The following is a 25,685-nucleotide window of genomic DNA, read 5'->3' on the forward strand; positions in this document are numbered from 1 at the left end:
TCCCCAATTTTTAAATTATGGTTAAATACACAGAACATAAAAATTGCCATCCTCCCCGTTCTTAACTGTATATAGTTCAGTGGTCCTAACTAAGTACATTCACAATGTTGAACTAGCACCCCCCCCCCCCCATTCATGTCTGGAACTCTTTTCATCTCATAAAACTGAAACTCTACCCTATCGAAAATAATACCCCCCCATCCGCTGCATCCCCCCAGTCCCTGGCACCCACCATCCCATCTGCTGTCTCTATGACTATGACTGAGGTCTCCCCATTCCCCGGGGCAGACATTCCAAAGACCCCCCGGGGCTGCCTGAAACTGTGGAGAGTACTCAACCCAATACACACCATGTTCCTTCTTGGACACACACACCTATGCTAAAGTTTAATTTGCAAACTGGGCACAGTAGGAGATTTAACAATAGCAACGCATAATAAAACAGAACAGTTACAACAATCTGCTGTAATACAAGTTATGTGAATGTGGTCTTTCCCCAAATATCTGGTTGCAAAGTTAGTGACGAAGAGAGATGATGAGATGCCTAAGTGATGAGAGGAAGTGAGGTGAATGACGCAGGCAAGTGACGCAGTCTTTGGCTGCTGTGGATCATCTGAGAATCCACCAGGAGGAGGGTCACCGGCATTGGGACCGCAGTCGACTATGGGGAACTGAAGCCATGAATGGGGGGAGGGGGACTACGGATTGCATGTAAGTAGAATCACACAGTGTCTGTCTTTCTACGACCAGCTTGTTCCACCCAGCACCAGGACTTCCGCTCAGTCTTCGAGGTTCATCCATATTCCACTGCACGTATAGACCACGTTTCGCATATTCATTCATCTGTCGGCGGACACGCAGTTTTAGCTGTGGTGAATAAACGTGAAAGTGCACATATCTCCTTGCGTCCCTGTTTTCAATTCTTTTGTGTACGAAACTGCTAGATCACATGGTAACTCTACTTTTAATTTTTGGAGGAACTGCCATTCTGTTTTCCACAGTGGCTGCACCGTTTTACATTCCCACCCAGAGTGCACAAAGGTTCCGATTTCTCCACATCCTGGCCAACACTTGTTATTTGGCGGGGGGGGGGTGGGGGGGGGGGTGGGGGGGTTGATAGTAGTCATCCTAGCGGGTGTGAGCTATTGCGAATACAACTGACTGCGGCATACTATTACTTACTCGGTTATCCTTCTGTGGATACTTAAGTTTTTTTCAGTTCGACACAATGGAAATTTAACATCTTGATTGCTACGGGATGAACGGTGCCCACTCTCCCCGCCCCAAACTTGGATGTTGGAGCCTTAATTCCCTACTATCTCAGAATGTGATTGTATTTGGAGATAGGATCTTTAAAGAGGTTACGGAATTAAAATGAGGTCACTAGAATGGGCCCTGATCCGGTACTGACTGGGGTCCTTATACACAGAGGGACTTTGAATCTGGTCAGATACAGAGGGAAGACCATGTGAGGACACAGGGAGAAGGTGGCTGCAAACCAAGGAGAGAGGGTTCAGAAGAAACCAACCCTGCTCATCTTGGACTCACAGGGTCCACAAGAGCGAACAAATAAATTTGTGTTGTTTGACCATCTAGTCTGTGGTGCTTGGTTAGGGCTGCCCCAGCAGACAATGCACTCATGCTAGGACCTTTACAAACAGATCAAAGAGGAGAAAGTACCCAGGCCATCCTCCGTCTCTCTTCCTCTTTCTCCCTCAGTCTTTCTAGGCATCCTGCAACCCTTCTGGATATTTCTAGCAATAAGATTTCAGGATCCACACTCAATTGCCAGGCAGATCTCAAGAACCTCACCCTTACTGAACCAGAGTTGGCTTTGAATTCCACTCTTTGTACTTAGGATCCAATTCTTTATTCTTCGACAGAATACCCATCTTTAGTACAGGTACTGTCCCAGCCGGTCAGCTACTCATCTGGGGATGGTACTCGGTTTGGTCAGGTGAGAGCAGGGTCTCTTCATTCATTTTGTGCCCAAGATTGTCGATAAAACTACAACTCAACCCATGTGGTCCTGGACAAAGCCGCTAGCCAAACGGCTCTGAGGTTGGAGCAATTTCAGTGTGTGTGTGTGTGTGTGTGTGTGTGTGTGTGTGTGCGCGCGCGCGCTCACGCTGTGGTTGGGAGGGACTGAGCACTGTTCATTGGAGCTCAAAGGCTCACAAATGAGTTTGGGGGCTTGCGCTAAGCCAGCTGAGAAATGGAATCATAGGCTATTCATTCTTCACTCCTACCAGACTACAATCTCCGATGGAGGGGAAGACACTGGGCAAAGCAATAAAACCAGGTTTAAAATGCTGCCTCCAGACAAATCAAATCTATTTTTCTCTATGCTATCAAATAGAACAGGGGGAAAAGCAAAGTCAAGGTAAGAACGGAAGAGGGGGTAGGCAAGCCAGACGCAAACCTAGGGACTGGCCTAGCTTAAAAAATCCCTTCCGGAGTCAGGGGCCCCCTTGGTTGCTAAGCAACCGAGTCTGCACAAACAGGCTCCTGGGGCCTTCCCCTTCTGGTCCCCATCTCTAAAGTCAGTGACTGGGAGGAAAATGGCCTTGCATGGTGACTGCTTCACCAGCAGGGAGCTCCTCTCTCTGGGCCGGGTACCAGGCTGAGGGGAGGAGGTGGTGCTAGGGTGGAGATGGGGTGCCTTCACCAGACCCTGCTGCAGCCAGGCGGGCTCGGTGGTTCCCCAGCCCCCCGCCCCCACCCAGGCACCTGCAGAGGCCACACACACCACAGCCGTCTGCCTCCGTGCACCACTCAAGCAAAACCAGCAGAAGATCAACTAGTTTGTTTGCACACAGAGCAGTCACACTCGAGCATATGGTCCCACACACTCAGACCCCAGGGCCTCGATAAGAATTCCAATGCCTGCGGTGTGGGTGGGTGCGTGTCATGCAGGTAAACGTGACATGTTTCACACCCATCTCCGCATTTTCTAAGACGTTTGCCAAGTGCTTATTTTGAGCTAAAAATGCCTAACAGTAAGGAAAACAGCCTCCCTTCTGTGTTGGCCATGTTTTGGTATTGAAACCCAGCTCTCCTTAGGAAATAAATATTTTGAATTAAAAAAAAAAAAAGGTATTTTCAATGCTCCCCCTCACCCCCTCCCTCAACCGGGTGTAATTGGCTCCGTCTTTTCCTTCCAAAGTTTGGATGTTTTCCGCCGCTACCCTCCCAACATTCGTTCCATCCTGGGGAGTGAGGGGGAGGATCTGTGTATGTTTTTTAGGGCAACCATTGTCGTCAAGAATAGAGCTCTTTCCTCTCCAGTCCAGTTGCACAATGGGACTCGCAGAGACCTCCTGAATAGATAAAAATGTCAGGGCAAAAGAAAAATTCTATTAACACTTTACAAAATAAAACATCTGAGGAATAGCTAGAGAGGAAAGAGAAAGAAAAAAAAAATCAATATGGATAAGACCGGTGTTGGGGTGGGCGGGGGTGGGGGCGGGGGAGAAAAACTTTTCGGCGATTGCAAAACACTTATTAATTCAGAGAAGCCATCAATGCAATGGAAATCTGGCAGAACAGCAAGAGCTGAAACTGGGAGAATTTGAATATACAAAGACTGAATAGAATGAAAAACACGGCCTCGCATACGGGGCTGTTTCTCACGGTTCCGTGTGAATCAAACAGAAGCAGCTTGTCTGCAGGGGGGGTGCGGAGGACAAGGAGCACAGTCAAGGTAACCCACATTCGATCCTAGGGAGAGCAGACTGATGATTGTGTCTGTCTGTCTGTCTGTCTGTCTCTCTCTCTCTCTCACACACACACACACACCCTGGTAGATTGGTTGGCTGTGCAGAGTCATCAAGTTCAATGTGAACCCCAAACCTCATCTGGGGATGCTAGGTAGGACACAAAGAGTTGGGGGCTGGACACAAGGATTTTTCTGACCTCAAGTAGGAAACACCATTAACTCTTGTTAGATGTCTCCTCAAGACCAGCACTGGTATTGATTTTGTGTTGACAGTGCCCCTTCCCAGGCTTATGTATTTCCTTGTACCAGAGGTGGGGGCCCATGGGTCTAGCGGTCTTGGCGCGGGGGTGTCCCTGAAAGCATCGAGAAGGAGAGGAGATATCTGAGCCTCATCATACCTTGTCTCACATCCTGGCATGCTCTTGGTCTGTTCCGAGAGCAGGAGCTAGCTCCAACTTTGAGAGACACACCTTTTAATAACTCAGGGCGGGTTCAAATGCCACCTGGCATCTTGGTGGTACATCTTGGTGAATGAAAAGGCAAGGCAAAGTAACTCTGAAATAAGATGGCTGGGGATGCCCTCCTGTTTGTGTCAGCACCGGTGAGTCCTGAACATGTGTTTCTGCCTATCGCCAGGTTCAGACCACACTGTAACCTCCTCAGAGGCATGTACCACGCACACAGCCCATCCGAGAGTCACAAAGCTACACCATCAGCCTCTCTGGCCCATGGGGGTGGGGGGAGGGCTTCTCCAACTTCATCCACGTCAGAACCACCTGGCTTGTCCGAGTCTCCTAGACCTACAGCGTCTGAGGTTACGGCACTGACATTTCCAAAGAGCTCCTGGGGAGCACTTCTGCAGGGGCCGGCCTGGGGCCCGCACTTTCTATGAGAAATAAGAACAAAGGTCGGAGGCCCCGGACACGGCTGCTTCTTGCTCTTTCTGCGCACATCAGTGACCAGTACATGAACTCAAATTTCTCCTCCAGGGGCAGCTGACACACTTCGGCGTGGCAAAAGTCCTCCCTTCTTTGTCCCTTGTCTCTCATCCATTAATATCCTAAGACCCTGAAAATAACAACAGTAGAACCTGTGATGGACAAGATGACAAGAAGAGGGACATCTTCGTGACAACCAAGCTGTCCCTGCAGCCAGTGTAAGAAAAATGTGGATGCTACCGGGGTGACAGAAACTTTCCTTCTAACAGATAAACTCCAGGTACGGTCTACGCCATCCAGCCAGCTTGATCTTGATTAGAAAACTGAGCTAATGTTAACTTTATTTACTTTCATGTGATATATATTTACCAAGCATTCACTATTTGCAGAGAATGGGCCTAAGTACAAATAAGAGGCACGTTATAGCAATCCCTGGTAGACTGTTGGCATGAATGGCCCCACACCTTTTATTCTGTAATTTTGCAGGTCCTCTGCCCAAAGAGGCAGAGTCTGTCTCTCCAACCCATGTATCCGAACTTGACTTCTTATGGTCAACAAAATGAGGGAGGTATGCCTGTTTGGGGTCAGCCCTGAAGAGGGTTTTTGTGTTTCTGCTTGTTTTCTCTTACATCTCTGCCATCACTGAGATTGGGCATGCCCAGGCTAGCCGGCTAGAGGATGACAGGCATGTGGAGCTGGGCCAAGTCCCCTCTGCTGCCGCAGCCGAGGACACCCTAGATGAGCAGATAGTTAGTCATTCCCAAAACATGCAGGTGAGCCCAGCCAAGATCAGCAGAACCACTCCCAGTGGACTCAACGCAGGTGAAATAAACAGCTATTGTCTGCCGCTGAGGTTTTGTGGTTGTTTGTTACATAGCATTCTTGTGGCAATAGGTAACTTGTACATGATCCCTGTGTTTTGTTTTGCTTTGTTTTTAAAGATTTTAATCTACTGGAAGATACCCAGCAGTCTCAAAGAATACTAGACAATGAACAAAAGCAAGGAAAGAACTGGAACCGGGTAAAATGCATTCATGGGCTGAGCATGAAACTGTCAAGATACACACTCCAAGGGGACTACAGGTATTAGGGTGAGAAGGACTACTTCTAAATCTCACCCTAGCAGCCAGGTTGGAGACAGGGATCCTAGGAGCGCCAGGAGAAATTGGCAACATGTTCCTCACTAAGTGAGCACTATGAAAATCGGCAATAATTAGCACTCAAGTCAGTGGGTGATGCCTCTCTAATCCTAATTCATTTAATGAATGAGCGAACCCTCTTTATAATGAGTCAAAAGGTTCATTGTGAGCCAGGCATTCTTGCTGGGTGAATTTAGAAGCAGCCATTTGGTACTGACCCTATCCAGAGGTGGGATTTCAGCCAGCCCAACTCATGTGACGCCTGAAGAGGAAAGCTTTCAGGTCACAAAGCAAAGAAGCTCCTAGAAAGAGAGGTCAAAAATTCTGTTGGTCAACTCCATTGGCCGAAAGCTGGGAGCCCAGAGCGTGCCCTGAGACCACTGTTTCTTCTGCCTGCAGTTCTGGCTCCCCAAGGACACAGTACGGAAGTGATGCTGATTTGGGGACACAGAAAACTTGTCCCCAGGAGGAATCTACAGGGAACTGGGTTACTGGTACTAACTCCACAGGAGCTGGGAGGCAGTGGTGTGCAGCAGGCAGCGTTGCACAGAGCATGGGTAGGATCCAGGTTCTAATCCAGCTCCACTGGGCTCTGACAGAGGACAAGCCACCTCCCTTCTCTGTCCTTCGTTTCTCATCCGTAAGAGGAGGAAACGATGAGATAGCCACCTAAGATCTACTGGGGAAGACTAAGCCTAGACCACTAACAGAGACCACAGAGCCCGCTAGGACAACATCTACAAGCATCAAATTTGCCACTGGTCTTTCACAAACTCTGTTTGGTCAGGACGTTCCAGAGCTTTGCTGTGGCCAACACACACTGAGAAACTTCCCACTCCTCTTGGGATCCAAATACGTACACCCACATGCCATACATATCAAGAATAAAGCAGGAAATAGCACTTCAAATGATCCTTAAATTATCTGGTCAGACACAGGAGGGAGAGGAAAGGGAAAAAAAAGAAACCCAGCTCTTCATACTCCCCCAGAACAAATGCCCTTGAATTTCGCTTCCTGCTCCCCCTCAAACACTTCAAGAGTTAGTTTAAATAAACGCCCATAAATGCGATACCGTGATACTGTAGTGCGTAGGGCTTAACGGACCTTATTATGCTCTATAAACTCAAGGAACCGAAGTCACAAGAGTGGAGACGGGTGGAGGAGGCGGGACTGCCCAGGACAGAGAGGAGCTGGAGACCGAGGTTGTCCTACCCAGGACCGTTTCAAGACATGGGGTGGCAATGCTCTCCCCTTCCCCTCCAACCAGCTGGACAGAAGCTGCTCCTGTCCCCAAGCTCTGCGGTGGCGTCTCCGTTTATTGCAATGAGACTTTCCGGTATGCTCCGGCCTTGCCAAGAGGGAGTCTGGTCTGCCTTTAATCACTGCCCAAAAGAAAGGCGGGAAGAGGAAAAGGAAGCAGGCTGGAAGATCCCATTAGTTTATGCTGATTTTTTAACTTCGACTGATCCCCAGGATCACCTGAAGAACTGCTAAAGCCCGGGCTGCTGAGGCCACACCCCGACCTGTTCAGTTGGATCTCTGGCAGGGGGAGCCTGGCAGAGGAGTGTTCGAAGCTCCCTAGGGATCAGGGGCAGCGAAAGCTGAATGGCTCCACAGCTGAGGGGTGTCCTTTGTCACAGGCTGCTTTTAGGGAGCTCTCCCTGCTTTGTCTTGGTCTTAGGACAAGAGAGTCAGAGCTCCGTCCTAGAAGAAGCTCGGCGTAGCCAGAAACAGAACAGAGGGCTCGAGAAAAACTAATGATGCCGGTGCTGCTCTCCCATCGTCACCAAGATTTGCAGCAACACTCTTACTGCTTTGGTCCTCACAACAGTCCCCGGAGACAGGGACTAGTACACATCCCTCTGCTTCCCTGGCTGTCCCGGAGCTGGCGGGGGCTGGGCCCAGGACTCAGCTGCTGGGCTTAGACGTCTGAAGCCCACCAGGCCTCTGCCTGCCTGCCCCTCTCAGATTCTTGTCACCGCCTTGCTGCAGGCATGCAGGCTTCTCGGCCATGGTCCCCCGACCTCTGTGCATTGTCCCCTGCGGGACTGCCGCCATCGAGGAACTTGGGGCTTTGTATCTGCAGCCCCTGTGCACATTTCCCCTCATTCCAAGAGTCCAAAAATTCTAGGTTGCATTCTCCTGAAATAGTTTAACTCATGCCTATGCTTTTAACTGACTAACAAGAGCGTCTGCTGATAAGTCTTCTAAACTATTTTTTTTTTTTTTGGAGTAAAATACACAAAACATAACATTTGCTATTTCAACCATTTTTTACTGGTACCCAGTTCAGTGCATTAAGTACATTTCCTAAACTCTCCCTAGAGGATTCCCAAGTATGGCCAGAAGTTTCCATCCCCATTGGCAAGACTCTTCTTTACCAGCCCTCTGTTCCCCTCCTTTTCCTTCTTTCTGTTCTTGTGGGCTCAGTCCACTTTCCCACTTACCTCAGCAAGTGAAACACACCCCAGTGTGGATCTGACAGCAGTTACGAATTTCACAAACTGACACTTGCCCCTGGGAACAGAAGAGTGTGGGTTCTCTCAGCAGCTCCCTCCTGGACATGAGGCATTTTCTTCACCTGAAGGCAAAGCCTCCTGCTCAGAGATTCTCACAGCACAAGCTAACAGCGGACTCTAGGTTATGAAATGCCTCTCTTCCACCTTCCCCCAAGAAACAATGATTACTGTAATAACTACCATTAATGGCGCTTCACAGGCAAAGGCAAAGCTCATTTAATTACCTAACAGCTCAGAAGGAGCTATTATGACACCCATTATGCAGGTGAGGAAGTCATGCTTAGGTGACCTGCCCAGGATCACACCAGCAGTAACCAGTATGGAAACCAGAAGCGTCCCTGCATCCTCCCGCTGGTGTCTCTTCATGCTGTTCTAGTTTTTGAGTCCCTAGGGCTCAGGGTGGTGTCACGGGCGTCTGAAAGAACATAGAAACACCGCCTCAAAGCTCTACCAGAAAGTTAAGAGAACGGATGAGGTGAACCCGGAAGACAGACACGTGTTCCCTCACAAGGCCTCGGAAGAGGGGTGTGTGCTGCGGGAAAAGGCCAAAGAGGGGCCTCTCCCTTTCAGGTGGGCAAACGCAGACCAAGCTGTTCCGCGGTCACACTGAGTAAGCTGGTGGCAGAGATGGAAGTGGCAGAGCAGTCCCAGAATCCTAGTTTGGGGCTCAGTCCCCGTGAGTCCCTGGAGTCCCTAACGCGCAGGACGCTGCCATCAGGACAGATGCTGTTGCTGCCCTACCCCCCCGCCCCCACCCCCTGCTATCTCCTTGCAGAGCCGGCTCGGTGGGCAATAACGCCCACGTGCTCACACACGCGTGCACCCAACTCTGCGTGTTTTCCCCCTGCCAACGGGCCACACCAAGGGACAGCCACTCACAGAACAAGCATGTCCTTGGGAGAGCAGTCCCAGGAGGCCCCCTCTCAAAACCGAGCAAGGAAAGCAAGAGCCTGTGTGAATCGTGGTTGGGGCAGGGGCTCCATTCAGGGTGAGCAGGGGAAGCGGGGTGTCCAGCACCCACCCTGAAGGAGGGTGTGGCAGGAGGCTCTCTTGGGGGGGATCCAAGCCAGGGCTCAAGACAGGAGGTGGCGAAGGAAGGGAGGCGGTGGGAGAGGGATACCAAGAGAGAGCTGAAGGAGAAGCAGTTGGTTCCGGCGGGCGTGACAGCTGTCACACGGAAATGGCATCTGGCCTAACGGCCTCTTGTGAGAGGTGCCTTCGAGTGGCGGCTGCTGCGCTCTGGAAATGCACGGCCTGTTTACAGCACGGGCTGTGCGTGCGTGCGTGCGTGCAAGTGTGCACTGTGAGCGGAGGGGAGAGACAGGCAGGCTGCCCAATGCTCCTGTCTCCCCACTCCAGCCTCTCCCCATCAGGCCTCACCTACCGTGAAAAAGGCCCAAACCTGCCAGCTCCAGAGGAGACAGGCAAATCATTAGTGGAGCACTGATGTGCCGTAACACTCTCTTGCATTCCCATTAAACAAATACTAAACTGCTAATTGCCAAAATAGATCTCCACGACTCTGACCGAACAGGGGAAGGGTTTATAATTACCAAGTGTGAAAATGCACAGCCTGTAAATAACCACCTCATCTGTCCTAATATGGGCTGATATTGATGGGCATGAAATAAACATCAGGACCAAATGGAAAAATCAGCCACATCTCCTGTGGCCAATGTAATCTCGAATGGTGACAAGCGTAGCTGCAGCTGTATGCCTGGGGAGAAGGAGAAGGGGAAAAAGAAGTTTTGCAGCCTCGGAAAGCCTAGGTCCCAAACCTGCTTTCAGTCCCTTGGGTCATGCGCATATCCTTTCTGCCTGAAAACAGGGAGGGTAAATGGCATGGTTCGATGATGGGACGGAGGGCCTGTCTGTACCTAGGAAAGGAAACCTGAGCACATGCTGCTCTAGGACAGAGCTTCAGAAGCCCTCAGCCCGTCCCCTTTAACAGAATGGCCAGCGAGGATGGGGGATGAGGGAGAGGGAGAGGTTTGCCAAGATGACACATTTATTCATTAAGCTAATATCTCCTAAGGCTCTACTGTCTGCCCAGCACAGAGCTGCAGAGGTTGGATGAAAAGAATGTGGGTTTAGAGTGACCCTTGGCTTTGAGACAGCCGTGCTGCAGTGTCTCCTCTCCCCAACTGCCCCCTGCCATTGGGGGGACGGGAGGCAGATGGGACCAGCAGATTCTAGAGTCCCACCTCTCTCCCTGACTGCAGCCAGTGGGGGGTGAGGTGATGGCCAGAGGTCACAAGGACATCGCTACGGTGTCCTGAAGCTCAGGCCCTTCTTCTCTGCCAGCCTGTGATTCTGAGAAATTCCGCCAGCCTCCCAGCGACTGTTGGTAACTGGGGGGAGGTTCCATCCCTCTCAGAACCACAGACTTGGGAGTTGGAAGTGACCCAGAGGTCACCTCTCCACTTCCCGCCCAGTGCAGGAATCCCTTCCCCAAGGCTCTTTTGAACCCTTTCTGGAGCTTCAAAGGCTGCAAGCGTCTCTGCCCTGCCCCCTCGCCGGCTGCTCAGGCCCGAATTCAGAGCAGTGGCACTCAGATGCCCGAAATAGCAGCTCCCTCTGATCTGAAGCCCAATTTCGGCAGGCGGCGGAGTCCTATGAACCGCATGGCATCAGGCACCTCAACCAGAGCACCGAGGATCACTCCCCCCAAAGCCTCCTAATGGGGCTGCGGGATCTAAGGAAGTCGCTGCTCCTTCCCACTGAGTGGCCTGAGAGCCTGTCTCCTCGGTCCCCCCTGGGGTCCCTGAAGTCACCCCCAGGACCAGCCCTGACCCGAAGACTTTACGAAATATAAACAAATTAAGGAAAGTCTGCACCACATACTATTTTTAAAGAAATCCTACTTCCTTACGTTTAAGTTCCCAAAGTGTCTTCCAACCATGGCTAAACCTACGCGGCCAAGAACAAAGTTCACGCGTGGTAACGGGCTACAGGATTCAGTTACTTGGTGAAGTTACTTCTCGTTCAGAGAAGATCATAAAATCTCTGAGCTGGAAAACCCCCAAAACAGAGAGGAGTCCAGCCCGAGCTGGAGTGATGGAGAAGGAGCCTGGTGTGGCGTCCCAAGTCGTGAGTTCAAATCCCACCCCACCGTTTCCATCTATGCACATTCTCAGGCAAGGCTTTCCAAGGCAGCTCAGTTTCCTTGTGAGTAAAAAGGGTGATAATCGTTATTAACCCTCCGCCTAGCTTGGGAAGTAGAAATTGTTAATGTAATATAAAAGAAAGCTCTCGGTTAGTGGTAAATGACTGCCCTTTGCTATTGCCGATACGCAGCATACACCAGTGCCCCACAAAGTTCCGTCAGTTGAGGACTGCATAACGGGAAAACAGACTTTGCATCGACGACCACAAGCTCCGATTTAGAGAGATGAGTACAGACGAGTGAGGTTTACCCTCATAAGGGCACCTTGCTTTATGTACTGTGCTGTAATGAGTCGTCTGCAAATAAAGCATATTTTAGAGAGTGAGGGGAACAGAAGAGCGAGCCGTGATGCATGCTACAATGAAGAACTCCCGGAAATAAAAAGAAACAAGCTACTGGGACGCAGCTTGGATGGATCTCAAGGGAATTATGCTGACTGAAAAAAGTCAATCTCAAAGGCTTATTCCATACCGTAGGATTCCATTTCTGTAACATTTGCGAAATGACAAAATTATAGGGATGGAGAACAGAGCGGTGGTTGCCAGGGGTTAGGGTGCAGGAATTTCTTCGTGGTGATGGGACACTTCTGCACCCTGATTATGGGGATAGTCACTCCAATCCACACACGCAATGGAATTCCAAAGAACTGTGCCTGTGCGCACACGTGCCACCCACCCCCACCCCCACGCGCGCACACAGACACACACACACACAGACACACAGACACACACACACACACACACACACACACACACAGGAGTGGCTATTAAAACTGATGATGTACCAGCATCATTTCCTGGTTTTAACAATGTGCTATGGTTACAGGAGATATTATCATCGTGGGAAGCTGTGTGAAGGGTGTACAAGGGCTCTTTGTACTATTTTTAATATAACTTACTGTGAGTCCTACACTATTTAAAAATAAAAATTTACAATAATAATTTTTCAAAAACCACAAGGGGGCTCATTATTTCAAGAAATTCACTAGCAGATCAGTTTATAAGGCAAATAAGGATGCCCTAATTTCTCTTCATTTGGATAAAGTAGGCATACGTAAGGTATGCTTATCGTAGGGAGATGGATCCCTTAACCTGCATCTTGTACTTGGCCCTGGATAAAGGACTCTGAAATATTATTTTGTCACATGGGCATCTGTATGGGCGGTCCCCACTGCCCCCGTCGCATCACCATCCCCGTGCCCAGCAAACCTGCAGCGCCTTTTAGAGTAACTAATAAAAAAAAATGAATGTACAGGGACACCTGGGCGGCTCAGTCAACTGAGGGTCAGCCTTTGGCTCAGGTCATGACCCCAGGGTCCTGGGATCCAGCCCCACATCAGGCTCCCTGCTCAGCGGAGAACCTGCTTCTCCCTCTCCCTCCACCTGCCTTCCCCACTGCTTGCGCTCTCTGACAAATAAATAAATGAAATCTTTTGAGAGAGAGAGAGAGAGAGAGGACTCTAAGTGCTTCCTGACTGAGTTTCAGAAAGATTTTGCAGGATAAAGGAAAAAACTTTAGACAGAGAAGAGTCTCATGTCTAGTGGTTTCCAAAGTTTCTGTTTTGAAGCCATCAAGATCCTCTCTTTCATTTTTGAAACACAGATATTATGGGTCTTGGGATTTTTGTGGGAATGTAGTTATCAACACTCCCCATAACCGTGAACTGAAGCTGTTGGCGGCAGGAGGTGACCAGGGACCGAGTGAATCGGGGTACGTTGTCTAAAACGGGCACACCCGGCATTTCAGTCGGCAGACACGCTGTCTGGGACGGGGTAACCATGATGCCTGACACATTTTCTTTCTTTCCTTTTTTTAAGGTCCTGCTAGATTTTTTCAACTACATGCACACCTCATTTTACGGGCAGTTCGCTTTACAGCACTTCGTAGATATTACGATGTTTACAAATTGGTTTGTGGCAACCCTGTGTACAGCAAGTCTACCGGTGCCGTTTTTCCAACAGCATTTGCTCATTTTGTGTGTCTGCGTGATGTTTTGGTAATTCTCATGATATTTCAAACTTTCCCATTATTCTCGTATTTGTTAGGGTGAGATCTGTGATCCGTGGACTAGGACTCGCCGGGAGCTCAGATGGTGGTGAGCATGTCTTAGCTCGTATTTCTAAATATTATATTCTTATATTTTATAAATTTCATTTACCCATTAAATGGTAAATACATTTACTTATTTATTAAATGCATTTAACTTATTAACTTACTATGTACCTTTTACATATTTGTATCATTTTTATGTTTTGAATAGAAAAGTCATTTTTTAAGTAAGGTATGTCCGGTGTTTGTTTGGACATAACGTACCACACACTTAAAGACTGCAGGATAGCGTTAGTATAGTGTAAGCATAACTTTCATAAGCATCAGAAAACCAAAAAATTCCTTTGACTTGCTTTCCTGACACCCGCCATGTCTCCAAAGTGTACCCATCCTGAGGTGAACCTGGGGACCCCACATTCCTGCCACTGACCCCTTCTGGCCCGCTCCCAACGTCCAAGGGATAACTCAGATCTCCGCAAATGAGTATGGACAGAAAAACCAACCCTCCCACTTAATCCCTGAGCCATACAGCTCCTTAAAGTGTAAAAAAGAAGGGAGGGTGAAAACCCTCATCCACCCTTACAAAAAGAAAAAAAAAAAAAGGTACCAATTCAAGCTGCTTCAAGACCCAACAAGCATTTTTTTCTTTCATTTATTTCTACAGCAACACTCTGAAGGATAAAGATCTTTCTCATTTCAAGAGCTGTCAATTTGCTTTAGTGCTCCATGTGTTTCATCTGTTTGACGTAAAGAGGAATTACAAAGCCGGCAAACGAAATAATGCGCTGCAATCTAACATATTTTGGCAATTCAAATTGGGACCAGGGAAAAAGGAAATTAAACAGGGATGACAGGCCGCACAGCGCACCTGGGCTGGGCCCCGCCGGCCCACCCAGCCTCTTCCCTCTGCTCCATAACTTTGTGATTTGATGAAGTCTTTAGTTCGTTGCTGCAAACTGTACTATTTGCTGCACCCTTAATTCCTCGAATCATTTATACGTGTTGCACAACTCATACAATATTTTGCTTTCTGAAGCAGAAAAAACCTCTTCGCTGCTGGGAAACTGTCAGGTGCTGTTACTTTAAATACCCCTGTGAAAGAGCACAGAAGCCGGCAGCCGGTTCCTAGATTTACTGCCCTTCCCCACATAAATGAACAAAGACAAATGTTTGCCACAAGCCAGACTGTGAGAAAGCCTTACCCCATCAGGCCCAAGGGGTCCATTACAACAAACTTAATAAATAAAAGGAAGCCTTAATCTCCTCTTGTGGTCCTCCTCTGCCAATAAGGACGCCCCATGAAGATTTTTTGGTTGATTCATTTACACTTCTTTTTGTTTTTAATTAAATTGCTCCTCAAACTGCTCAGATCTGTAATTTTCCCCCCACTTTAGCTCAGGGCTGGGGATTTTTGAGAGAGTGACGGGAATTTCCATGGCCAGGATGCCTCAGCAGACCTCAGGTGCTCTGTGACACTCAGGAACCTACCCCTGACCACGCTGTAGAAGAACCACAGGGGCTGCTCAGAGGCTATGAGAGCCCAGGGGACTGGACTCCTTTGAGCTCCCGGAGTAAAAGGATCCCCCCACCCCATCCTCTACCCTGTCCCCTCCCCCCACCACCACTACCAATTTTAAACCAAATAGTCGATGGAGGAGTGGACCTGTGGTACTGTCTTTGGCAGAATCCCGTCTGACTCAAGGTCCTTTCTTGTGCCAACCATGCAGGTACCCACAGTGTCTACTGAGGTGCCATAACCTGGGTCCCAGCGCTGCTGCTGAGAAAGACGCCCCTTTGGCAGAAGGGAAAGGCCAAAAGCTCTGGGGTCAGACTCCCCGGGCTTAGATTCTGGCGCCAGTACTCACTGGTTGTGAGACCTTGCGCAGGTTTCTCAACCTTTCTGTGCCTGTGTCTTCACCTCTAAGTTGTTACCTACGTCAGAATGCCATTAGGAGCATTAAGAGAAGTTCACTCACATGTAGCCTTCTGGCACACATGAAGAGCTGAACAGCCGTCCCTGGTCACTGTCACCTGAGTGAGCGGGTCAGGAGGAGATGGCTAGTGTTGCTCATTGTACCTCAGGCCCTTCCTAGCCCAACCGTTAGGCCACTGACACCAAGTGAAATCAGAACCTGTGGAGAGGGTGGCTTTTCCTGAGGAGCAGTACCAAGGATAAAATGATGTGTTTGAGCTGGTCCGGATCTCTACCATCTGTCCAGCCCTCCCTGCCATGGGGGCTCCGAAGTGTGGAAAACCAGCTGAGAGAGAGACACACAGGCCGCGGCAAGCACGCGTATGCATGGCTGCTGCTACTCACAACCATGTCCTCACGGACACTCTTCAGCTCCTAAGTTCTGGGGTGAGGAAATGAACCCTAGAGGTCGCTCGCCCTGTCCCTGAGGGGCTGCCTCTGCCAGACAACACTACGCGACAAGACCATCAGAGACCATGCCTTCCATCCTCGGCCAGGGATGGACCCAACAACCCCTAACTCAGAAAGAAATTAGTTTGGAACAGGGGGTGGTGTAATCTCTAAAATTCATTTACTCATTTTTTAAAAAGGTTTTTGTTTGTTTGAGAGAGAGAGCAAGAGAGGGGAGAGACTCAGAAAGAGGGCCATACTCCCCTCTGAGCAGCGAGCCCCATGCAGGACTCGATCCCAGGACTCCAGGATCGTGACTGAAGCTAAAGGCAGACACTTAACTAACTGAGCCACCCAGGCACCCCCATTCATTCATTAAAAAAAAAATTGTTCGGTCAACACACATTTACTGTGTGTCTACTCTCATGAGCACAAAGATGGTCAAATGAGGAAGACCCAGCTCCGGCTCTGAGGTCCAGCAGGGCAGACAGTCACTGCTGGGTTGGTGACAATGCTCCAGGGCACAGCCCCCTAGGGCGCACACAGACATTCTGTAGTCTTCAATCATTCATTCCTGGTCTCTGGGGCTCAGGAAACTTGAAGTAAAAATGACACTAACTTAGCAAGAGGAGATAAGGCCAGTTTGTTGCAGATGTGGTGGGAGGGTCTTCTAGGCAAAGAGCCCCTGGGGGCTGGAGCCACAAGTCTGGAGGGACAGAGAAGCCCAGGCCACGTCAGGGTGGGGCTGGTTTTTCAGAAAGGAGCCAGAGGGCACAGAAGGAAGTCAGAGTGCCCACAGACAGTCCTTGCCAAATCCAAGCTCCCCAAATGGACTGGGGGGAGACCCGATGGTGCCAGCTGAGGGTCAGAGGCTTCACCCTCTGCTGCCCACACTTACACAAAGGGTTGGGGCACAGCCTGCGGCTGGCAGATGGCATCGCCCCAGGAAATGGCATCACGATGAACAACAGAGCAAGGCGGGAAGGAATCTGCCTCCTCAAGGCAACGCCAGACCCAAGGAGCATCCCTTGGGGAATAAGAGCATTCTGAGCTGACGGCCTTGGAGCCCCACGGCCTGGAACGCCAAGGAGCTCCCAAGTCCTACAGGCCCCATCTCAGGCCTTTCCTAAGGAGAGAGAATGCTTCTAGCTCAATGAGCCTCTCCCCTGACTCAGGGTGTGTAGGGGTGGGGTGGTGAGAGCGACTGGATTTATTTGAGTGAGTCGATCCCCACTCTACTTTTTATTATCTTCGTTTCTCGTTCAATGTGTGTTAGCCTGGATTCCTTGCTCCACGCATCAATACGCTTAGGCCTGCGTTACCAGGCTGTGCTCCTACTAGAGGGTGGGCTCCCCGGGAGCAAGGACCCTTCTCTGAGGGGCTCAGGATGCCATGCGGCTGACACGTCCTGCACTAGAACCGGAATCCATGGAAAGCACCAGCGCGCAGCCCCATCCCTGCCTGTCTGTGGTGGTGACATCCTCCAGCAGGTCTGGGCTGAGCAAGACAAGACCCCCGAGCTTCCTGTCCCCATACAAAGACGGAACAGGGGACCAAAGCATCTGTCTGCTGGATGCAGCGGCAGGCACACTTCCGGCCCACCTCTGGGAGAGCGAGATGGAGAGCAGCCGAAGCAGGATGAGGGCTGACCCTGGGGATTTAAGCTGCCTGCCTCCTAATCCCAGTTTACGTGCTGAGACTAAAGCCAGGGAAAAACACAATGTACCATAAATCTATTTTTTTTTAAGGTACTTCCGGATGCTCGTACCTGCCCAGCCAGTTCCCGCAGCCCCAGAGCTTGTGTGACTTTTAAAATTGAGAAGGGGGTAAGGAAGCGCAACGAGATTTATGACCTCACACCTGAGCCAGGCCCTGTGAGTATCTCGCTCTGAAGCATCAGTGTGGGAAGAGATGGAAAGGCCACGTGGGGGGCAAGCACCATTCCCAACACCCCCCAAGGCCGGCTCACCAGGCACACTCCTCTCCCAGGACCATCCACGCCAGCCCCCAAAGCAGCTGCTGGGAACCCACCACCCGAGGGGCTGCGAGTCCCAGGGACCCGAGTCTGAAAGAGCAGAGGAGGCCTCCGTTCGAGAACAAACGGACCATCAACCAACATGCCACCAAGGTAACTTTTCTGCCTCCCGCTACCCCGGTTGGAGAAGAAAATTGAAACAGACACTTAGAATCAAAGGACAAAAACAGTAGCTTATCGTGGCAAAATGAGGTGCTAGAACAAGAGAAACGGAGAAAACCCCATTTGGCCGCAATCTTCAGGCACGGCTTCCCAGCAGAAGATGGAACGGAGCCAGATCTTGAAAGATGGGAAAGTTCTGAAAAGCCAGAGATTTTGGGAAAGCGTGTGCATGCAGGGGGAAGGGGGGCGGGACGCCGGGGAACCACTGTGTTAATATTGGCGGGTTCATTTGGTTGGAAAAGCCTTGGGTCTGGAGATCAAGGAGGAGCAAAAGAAACCAGGGGGTCCGCAGAGCATCCGTGCTACCAGGCGTCAGCTCCCATGACTCAGTCTCCTTCCCCGCGTGGGCGGGCTAATGCGGGGGACGCATGCCCCCCCCCCAGCACTCCCCCACAAGCCTTTCCGCTCAAGGGAGAAATATTTAAGAGAAACACTCTCTAGACAGCTGAATTTTCCCCTTGCCAGCCCGACTGAGTTATTTATCTGAATGCTTCGGTGAGGTTATTTTCAGACTTCCACATGAAATAGTAATACTTAACACTTCCAACTCATCTCCCGAGCAGGTTTCAAAAGTCGGCTCATGGATGCTCCCCGCCCCCCCCCCACAAGGAGCCAGCGCTCTACCCCACCTCTCAGACTGGAAGATAGAGGCAGGGCTGCCCAGGATCCCTGGAGATATCTGCGGTGAAGGGCGTCAGGCCGACCTGACCCAGGCGCCCTCTCACTTGGACCCCGTGCCATTTCCAATGAGGAGGACTCTGTGCTTAGCATGTAGGCCTCTGTTCTCGAGGGCTTGGGGACAGCCCTGCGGCCCCATAGCCAGCCCGGTGCATGTCTTTCTCGCAGGACACTCCTGACATCAGCAGTGTCCCATGTCCCCCGGGTCCCAGTTGTCCCTCACCAGCCCAGCTGGGCACACTAGTGTACTGGCACGAGCCCAGCTTCCCTTCCCATGTCACTCCAATCCTGCACACCTGAGACCATCTAGGACGAAAGCATCCCTTTCTGGGACAAGGTACAGGCTCGGCCTTCCGAATGGGTTTACGTCCTGTGGTGTGGCTTTTCTTCTCTCCCTAAAAGGAAACACCCCCAGACTTCTTCACAGCCAGCATCATGTCCTTCAAGTCCTACAGAGGACCCCACACTGTGGCCCTCAGGGGGATTTTGCATTCATTACTTCTAAATGAGATTGTAGCTTCCTGTCCTTTGAGTCTTCCCTTCATTAGTCATTCGTGTAGCCAGTGGGTTGATTTTCCCCGGGGCAGGATGAGGAAGAATGGGCTGCTGGTGTACATACCTCAGCTTCTGGACACTGCGGGGGCCACAAGTCTGGGGAGTCCATGTGGGCGAGGGCAGCAGGTGTGCTCACGAGGGATGGTGTGCTCACGGCAAGTGGCCCAGGTGGAGGCAGACTCTGGTCAGTGCTGGGACTGCATGCCCCTTGCGGTGGCCTTCCTAGAGCTGCCTGCCCATCACTGCCCCCAGAGGGGGCTCCAGGCGACCGCGTGGCTCTCCCACCATCCTGGTGTTCCCAAATACAGCCACCGCGGCCGTGCAGCAGGAGTTTCAAAAGGCCAACTTCTGCTGTCCCCACGCTGAATCTTCACTAATTCACAGATGACCCTGGCCTTTTATCTGGTGTCAGCTGGCTCGGTCCAATGTCTAATGTGCAGTAAGGACCCAATAAAATACAACCTCCATCTTGTTGCTTAATAAACGAACACATCGGGATGGGTACCAAATGGTCATTGTCCCCTTAAGAGAACTCACAGTGGAGAGCCCTGTCTTCATGCACTAAAACTTCAAATATTTTTTTGGTGGGGGCGGTGGTGGGGGGCAGGTTTGGGGATTCCCTTCCAGTCGGTTCTCAAGACATGCAAGACAACTAGTCTTATTATTTTATAGTCCTGCTGCATTTTGGTCCAAAAACAGCATAATCAATCTTGGCCACAAGTCATTTGGAGCTAAGGCTGGTGATGGTTTCCAAAAATCACATCCACTTTCAAAGGCTAAAGATTTATCACCAGTGAGGATATTGAGAAGAAAATGCCACAGAGTCTGAATATGACTTCACAGTGAAAGCTTTGAAAACGCTCAGAGCAAAGGCGAGATCTTTGGAATAAGTACACAGACTCCCACTTTGAAGAGGACACATTGCATTTGTAGGAAAAAGCACTGGGCTTAATGCTTCTAGTCATTGTCGGGGGAAGAGGGAAGGGGGAAGAGAGGCCAGAGGCGGGGGTGGGAACAGGCGGGAGAAGAGAGAAATTCGGACAAATAGAGGGAGACAGAAACCGGCAGAGAGAAACACACAGGCACACAGAACTACAGACAGACAGGAGAGACAGACTGAGAAAGACTGATTCGTCATGAAAGGCTTCTGGAGGTGAAATGAAAGGAAGTGAAATCAGAAAGGATGTGGCACAGCCTCACAGCAAATGAATTATGGATTCAGCTGTAAGGAAACATTCACCGTCTCAGTGTACAACAGCATTAGCCTCCCCAGGATGTGTTTATGAAGCACCAGGAGCTTTGTGAGTCTGGGCTGGACCCACACTTGCTGGAAAATCACTCTAAGGACCCTCCCCATCCCCACCCCGGCCCCAGCACATATCCTTTCCATGCATTTCTTAGCTGTCAGAGATCTGCCTTGCCTACCTAGCGGCCCAGGCTGACCCTCGTGCACGGAGGAGGACACCAGAAGGTTTCCCCTCAACAAGCTTGAGAGACAAGGTCCAGCTTTGCTCCACACTAATCAAACAGGCTGAACACATCCAGATGTTCCAACAGCTCAGGAAAGCACGGCAGAGCCCCTCAGACCACTTGGGCTGGTCTGGCGAGCAGCCTTCTCCCTACACCAACCCCCACCCCCGTCTGCACGGGGGGCCAGAGGGGATCTTCCAGCAGAACAGCTAGCCCTCAGGGCCAGTGAAATGACACTCCCACTCCCAGGGGACAGGGCACTATACGCAGAGCAGAGAGAGGGTCCCCACAGCCAACAGAAGGGCTGTTGGTGCCCTCTTGAGACATCTGGAACATGAAGGAGGCCACAAGCCATCCTGACCACATCTCAGTGCGCACAAATACACAACGGAAAATTACAGATCCCTCTCATCTGCCACATGAGCCACAGATTTTCCCCAAGTGCTCGGGACACTCTGCCGTGTGCGGCTCAACCTGAGAAAGCCTCTCAAAGGGAAGGAACCGGAGCGCGGGGGCTGTGGACAAGGCCAATGACACAGTCAGGGTCTCGCCCCAGACAGACCCGGGTGAGGACGCCTCAAAAGAAAACGTCCAACCTTCCCTGGCCACTGAGATATCTAAGGCTCGCCCACTGTCCTTTTGTGCGCGCAGGCTGGGTCCATGTGCCGATAAGAGGCGGATTACATTAGGATGCTTCCTCGTGCATGAAAGTCTATTTTAAAGAGAGTCTGGAGGAGGGGGACGAGGCCTGAGGAGGGGAAGTTAAAAGGAAGCTGCTTTATTTAGAAAAAGTCTCAGCTACAGAATAAAACTGAGCTTTACCTGCAAAAGAAAACTCATGGAAGTTTCTCTCTGGTTCCAGAGAAAGAGACCTACGGTCTCAGAATTCCAGATGCTATGACCTCCTTATTACTTTCGTCTCGAGCCCTCCCCACCCCAACTTACACACTAACTCTTGAATAAATATGGCCTACCACCTCCCACCCCAAACCAAGACGCCACTCAACCCTACCCAGTAAGTATGAACACAGCTTTATGTTAAATTTCATCCTCTCTGGGCTTGACATCCTCCTCCTGCAAAATCGAACACATACTACAAAGGTGCACGAATTCCTGTTTAAGGAACCCAGGTGAAGCATTCTTTTGGAAAGCAAGGCATATTCGTCTATATTAAGGCGTGATGATTTTCTTTGTTAATGCGTTCAGAGAAATGTGGAGGGCTCCATCCCCGTTCTTATTAAATAGGAAAACTCAGCGTTTACCCCAAATCCCATCCTTCCCTGATGCTCACCTGCCCATGGTTGTTCCCAGGGTTTCTGGGGACCGCGCATCCCGCTCCTTCTTCTGGAACTTCCCCTGCCTCCTGCTTGTTCTCCCAACCTGTCATCTCCAGCTCGTCACCCATTCTGCCCTATCGCCACCCCGACCTCTCCCTCTGAGCTCTTCACCCAAGCACGCGGCTTGCGCAGACACCTACCTCTCCCGGGTCTCCTGCACTCACCAACCCATGATGCTGGACACATGGGCTGGTGAGCACAGACACCCATGCCTGTCCCTAGAACGCTCCCCCTGCCTCCTCTGCCTGCCGTTGCTTTTCGGCCACGTGCCCATTCTGGACCTCAACACCCAACACGTCTTCACAGGGGCAGAACCCCCCTTTCCTCCCAAAGCCCCTCTCCCCCAGTGGGGCCCCAACTGTCACAGGCTGAAAGCTTTATGCTCTTGGTCACCCTTCCCTCAGCCAAGCCACCCACCCCACTCTGTCATTTCTTCCTTTGATGGGACCTCTATCCCACCCTTTGCTTATTTCCCTGCACCCCTCATAGCTTTAGGACCCTGCTGCTGTAGGTCCAGTACTGATATAAGGGGAACGACCTCCTGGAACTCCTGACCACTCTTGCTCCCTCCACCCAAACGAGTCCACTCAGCCTGGCTGGTTTTCCTGAAGAACCGCTTCGAGCCTTCCAGGTGTCCGAGCGCCCCCTCCCCACACACCCCAGGGAAATGTCCAAGTACTCCAGGCCCAGTACCAGCTGGCTTCAGCCTCCCATCTCTCTGTCCCCAACAGACGTCAGTCCCCTGGCTCATCCTCTCTCCTGAGTCTCCTCCAGCTCCTTTGCTTATGGGGGACGTGCCTTTGTCCACCCACCATGGTGTGGAGAACAGAAGAAAGACAATGAGAAACTCCAGGAGGAGACCCTCAGGGAGGCCAGCTCTGGGAGCTATGTTCCAAGGCCATGACGGCTGGACACATGGGTTGGTGAGCTTTCAACAAGGAGGCTGTCCTGAGGCCACAGGAGAGGAGGGGCTTACAGGAATAAGGACGGAGAAGGCAACCACCCCACACCTGCTACTTTTCTAACATCATGCAACAGAAACCAAAGTCTGGGGACTTGCAGAGGTCTGAGTCACGGTCAAGGGAGCACGAAGTTTCAACAGAGACTTCTCTCTCCAAACCATCTGAACTTTGTGAACAGGGGCTCAGTCCAGAACAAGGGCTCGTGACTCGTTTTCGGCTGACTGACAGATGAAGGGCAGTTCTGGAGACTGAGCCATGGCTCTGGGACTTTCAAGACCTGGGCTCTTGCTGATGTGTGAAGTGACCTTGGACTAGTTGACAAACGTACCGTGCCTAATCTGTTAGAAAGGAGGGCTTGCAAAACAGGTATTGGTTAATACGTGTATTCCATCCACGTAGCAGAAACTGCCAATGAGCAAAACAGAGGAAAATACAAATTGCCACCGTTACCATTTTGGTGTTTATCTTTCCAGACTTTTTTCTAGCAAAATGCGTATGTGTCTGTGTGTAACATTTTTAATTAAATAAAGGAGGGAGAATGAGTGGGGAAAACAGAGTAAATAATACTTGTTAAAGTTATTTGTCAATGCCTCATTTCCTGAATGACTGGGATTTTATCCCCAAGTCTGTATCACTATTTGCAGGCTGAATATAACAAAACTCCCAGTCAGTGTCTTTGATTCCTGAGACTCCCATCAGTCTCTGAGCTACCCATGAACCGTGATTTATATGACAGCTTGGGAAAAGCCAACTGGGGACAATCAATGGAACAGACGGGAGACAGGCCTGGCGAATGTGCATGAATTAAAAGGAAAACTCTATTGTAATAGGAACAAGATTCTAATCACTACACCTAATTACAAAGAGGAGTAAATCACTGAAAAAAAAATTAAGTGTCTCCTACAGAACAAACAAAGCAATTAGTCACAAACAGAAGCTCAGGGTTTGGTGAGCAAGCCGGAGCCCAGCCCTAAGCCACCGGCCGCACGTCAGCTCCTGAGGCCGCATCGGGGCACAGGTGGGGGGCTGGGAGCTCAGCGCCGGGGGAGGGCAGGTGACATAGGGCAGATGTACACCAGACCCTCTGGCCACAGCAGCGATCCACCACGACATCCTTCCAGAGGCCTGAACCCGGAGGCCAGACTTTCCTGTATGGCAGATGAACGGCTGGTGACTTCGTGTAGGACACAGACCCCTCCTCCATTCTCTGTCCCCATTCCTCAGGCTGGTAATAACCGCAGTTAGTCCTCATTCCGTGCTCTGCCCCGATGCTCCCAGTCACCCTTTCCGGGAGGTACCGTGCTCATGCCCATTTGTAAATGCCAAAGCTGAGGTCCAGAGCATAGAGTCACTTGGCCACGCTCGCCCTGGTAAGGAGGACCAGTGTGTTTATTTAAACCCTGCCATGGACCTCAGGGCCCATGCTTCTTGAGCCTGGGCCACATGGCCTGTGCCATGGGAAAGGGAGTGCCTGTCCCACCACGCTGTGGTAAGAGGTAAGGTGTCGTGTGTGAGTCACTCGGCATCACGTCATTTTCAGTCAACCCTAACTACCGACTCGTAGCTGCTTCCTCTTCACCGTTCTACCTGGCCTTCCCCGTGGGGTCCCTCCCAGTGGGTCCCTGGACAGCGCCGACCCCCCACTAGGCTCCCGCAAGCCCCACACTCTGCAAGGAGCCCCCACAACACAGCACACTAGTGCGACTGCCCAAAGGTAAGGCTTTCTTGGGGTGGGGGGGGGTGGGGGCTGGAGGGTTAACCTCCAGGGGTCGTGGCCCTTCTAGGTCCATCTCACTGCCAGGAGCCCCACTCAGGCTCACGCAGACAGTAGTGCAGGGGAGTGACAGCCAACGCACTACTCTGGTCACTAAGGCATCTTTTGGAGCATTCCAGAATCTGTTTTAGGCACTGAGAGGTGGGAGGATTTTGAAAGACCTACGTGCCAGCCCTGAGGGGGACAGGGGCAGGGCAGCCTGGAGGCAGCACCACCATTAGGGGTGAACCCCAAGCCGAAGAGGAGCCTGGTCTCGGGCAGTGGCGGGGAGGGAGGTGGATGGAGAGCAGGCTAGGCCTCTGTGAATGGCCCTTCCTCCCCTCGCCCTACACTAGATGATAACACAAGAGCTTTTGGCTGAGCGTGTGTGGCAATAAACACATAAAAGCATGTTTGTTTTTGACAAGTCTGGCAAAGATGCTCAGCTCAGCCCAGTAAACACTCCTGTGGATGTCCTCAGCTGGTCCTCCACACTCCAGCTCCGTGCAGGCCAACTCACACTAGCAGACTGGTCAAGAACTCGAGCCCAGAGTCACAGAGCCTTGGTTTCACATCGGACACTCGGGAACCACACACTAACCTCAGGCAAGCAATAGAACGTGTTACTCAACTCCCTGGGCCCCTGTGAATGCAATGTTGTTAAAAGGAGAATGAAACAGGGGTGCCTAGGTGGCTCAGTGGGTTAAGCCTCTGCCTTTGGCTCAGGTCATAATCCCAGGGTCCTGGGATCGAGCCCCGCATCGGGCTCTCTGCTCGGTGGGGAGCCTGCTTCCCCCTCTCTCTCTGCCTGCCTCTCAGCCTACTTGTGATCTCTCTCTGCCT

At 51.0% G+C, this 25,685-nt stretch overlaps 1 protein-coding gene across 8 annotated transcripts in view; it reads right to left on the bottom strand.

Moving 5' to 3' along the window:
• MSI2 (musashi RNA binding protein 2) overlaps positions 1 to 25,685 on the bottom strand; it is a 389,833-nt gene that overhangs the window by 140,971 nt on the left and 223,177 nt on the right. The gene's annotated exons all lie outside the window — the stretch shown is intronic.

Source organism: Meles meles, chromosome 18 (genome assembly GCF_922984935.1).
Source record: "Meles meles chromosome 18, mMelMel3.1 paternal haplotype, whole genome shotgun sequence".
Lineage (NCBI taxonomy): Eukaryota > Metazoa > Chordata > Mammalia > Carnivora > Mustelidae > Meles > Meles meles.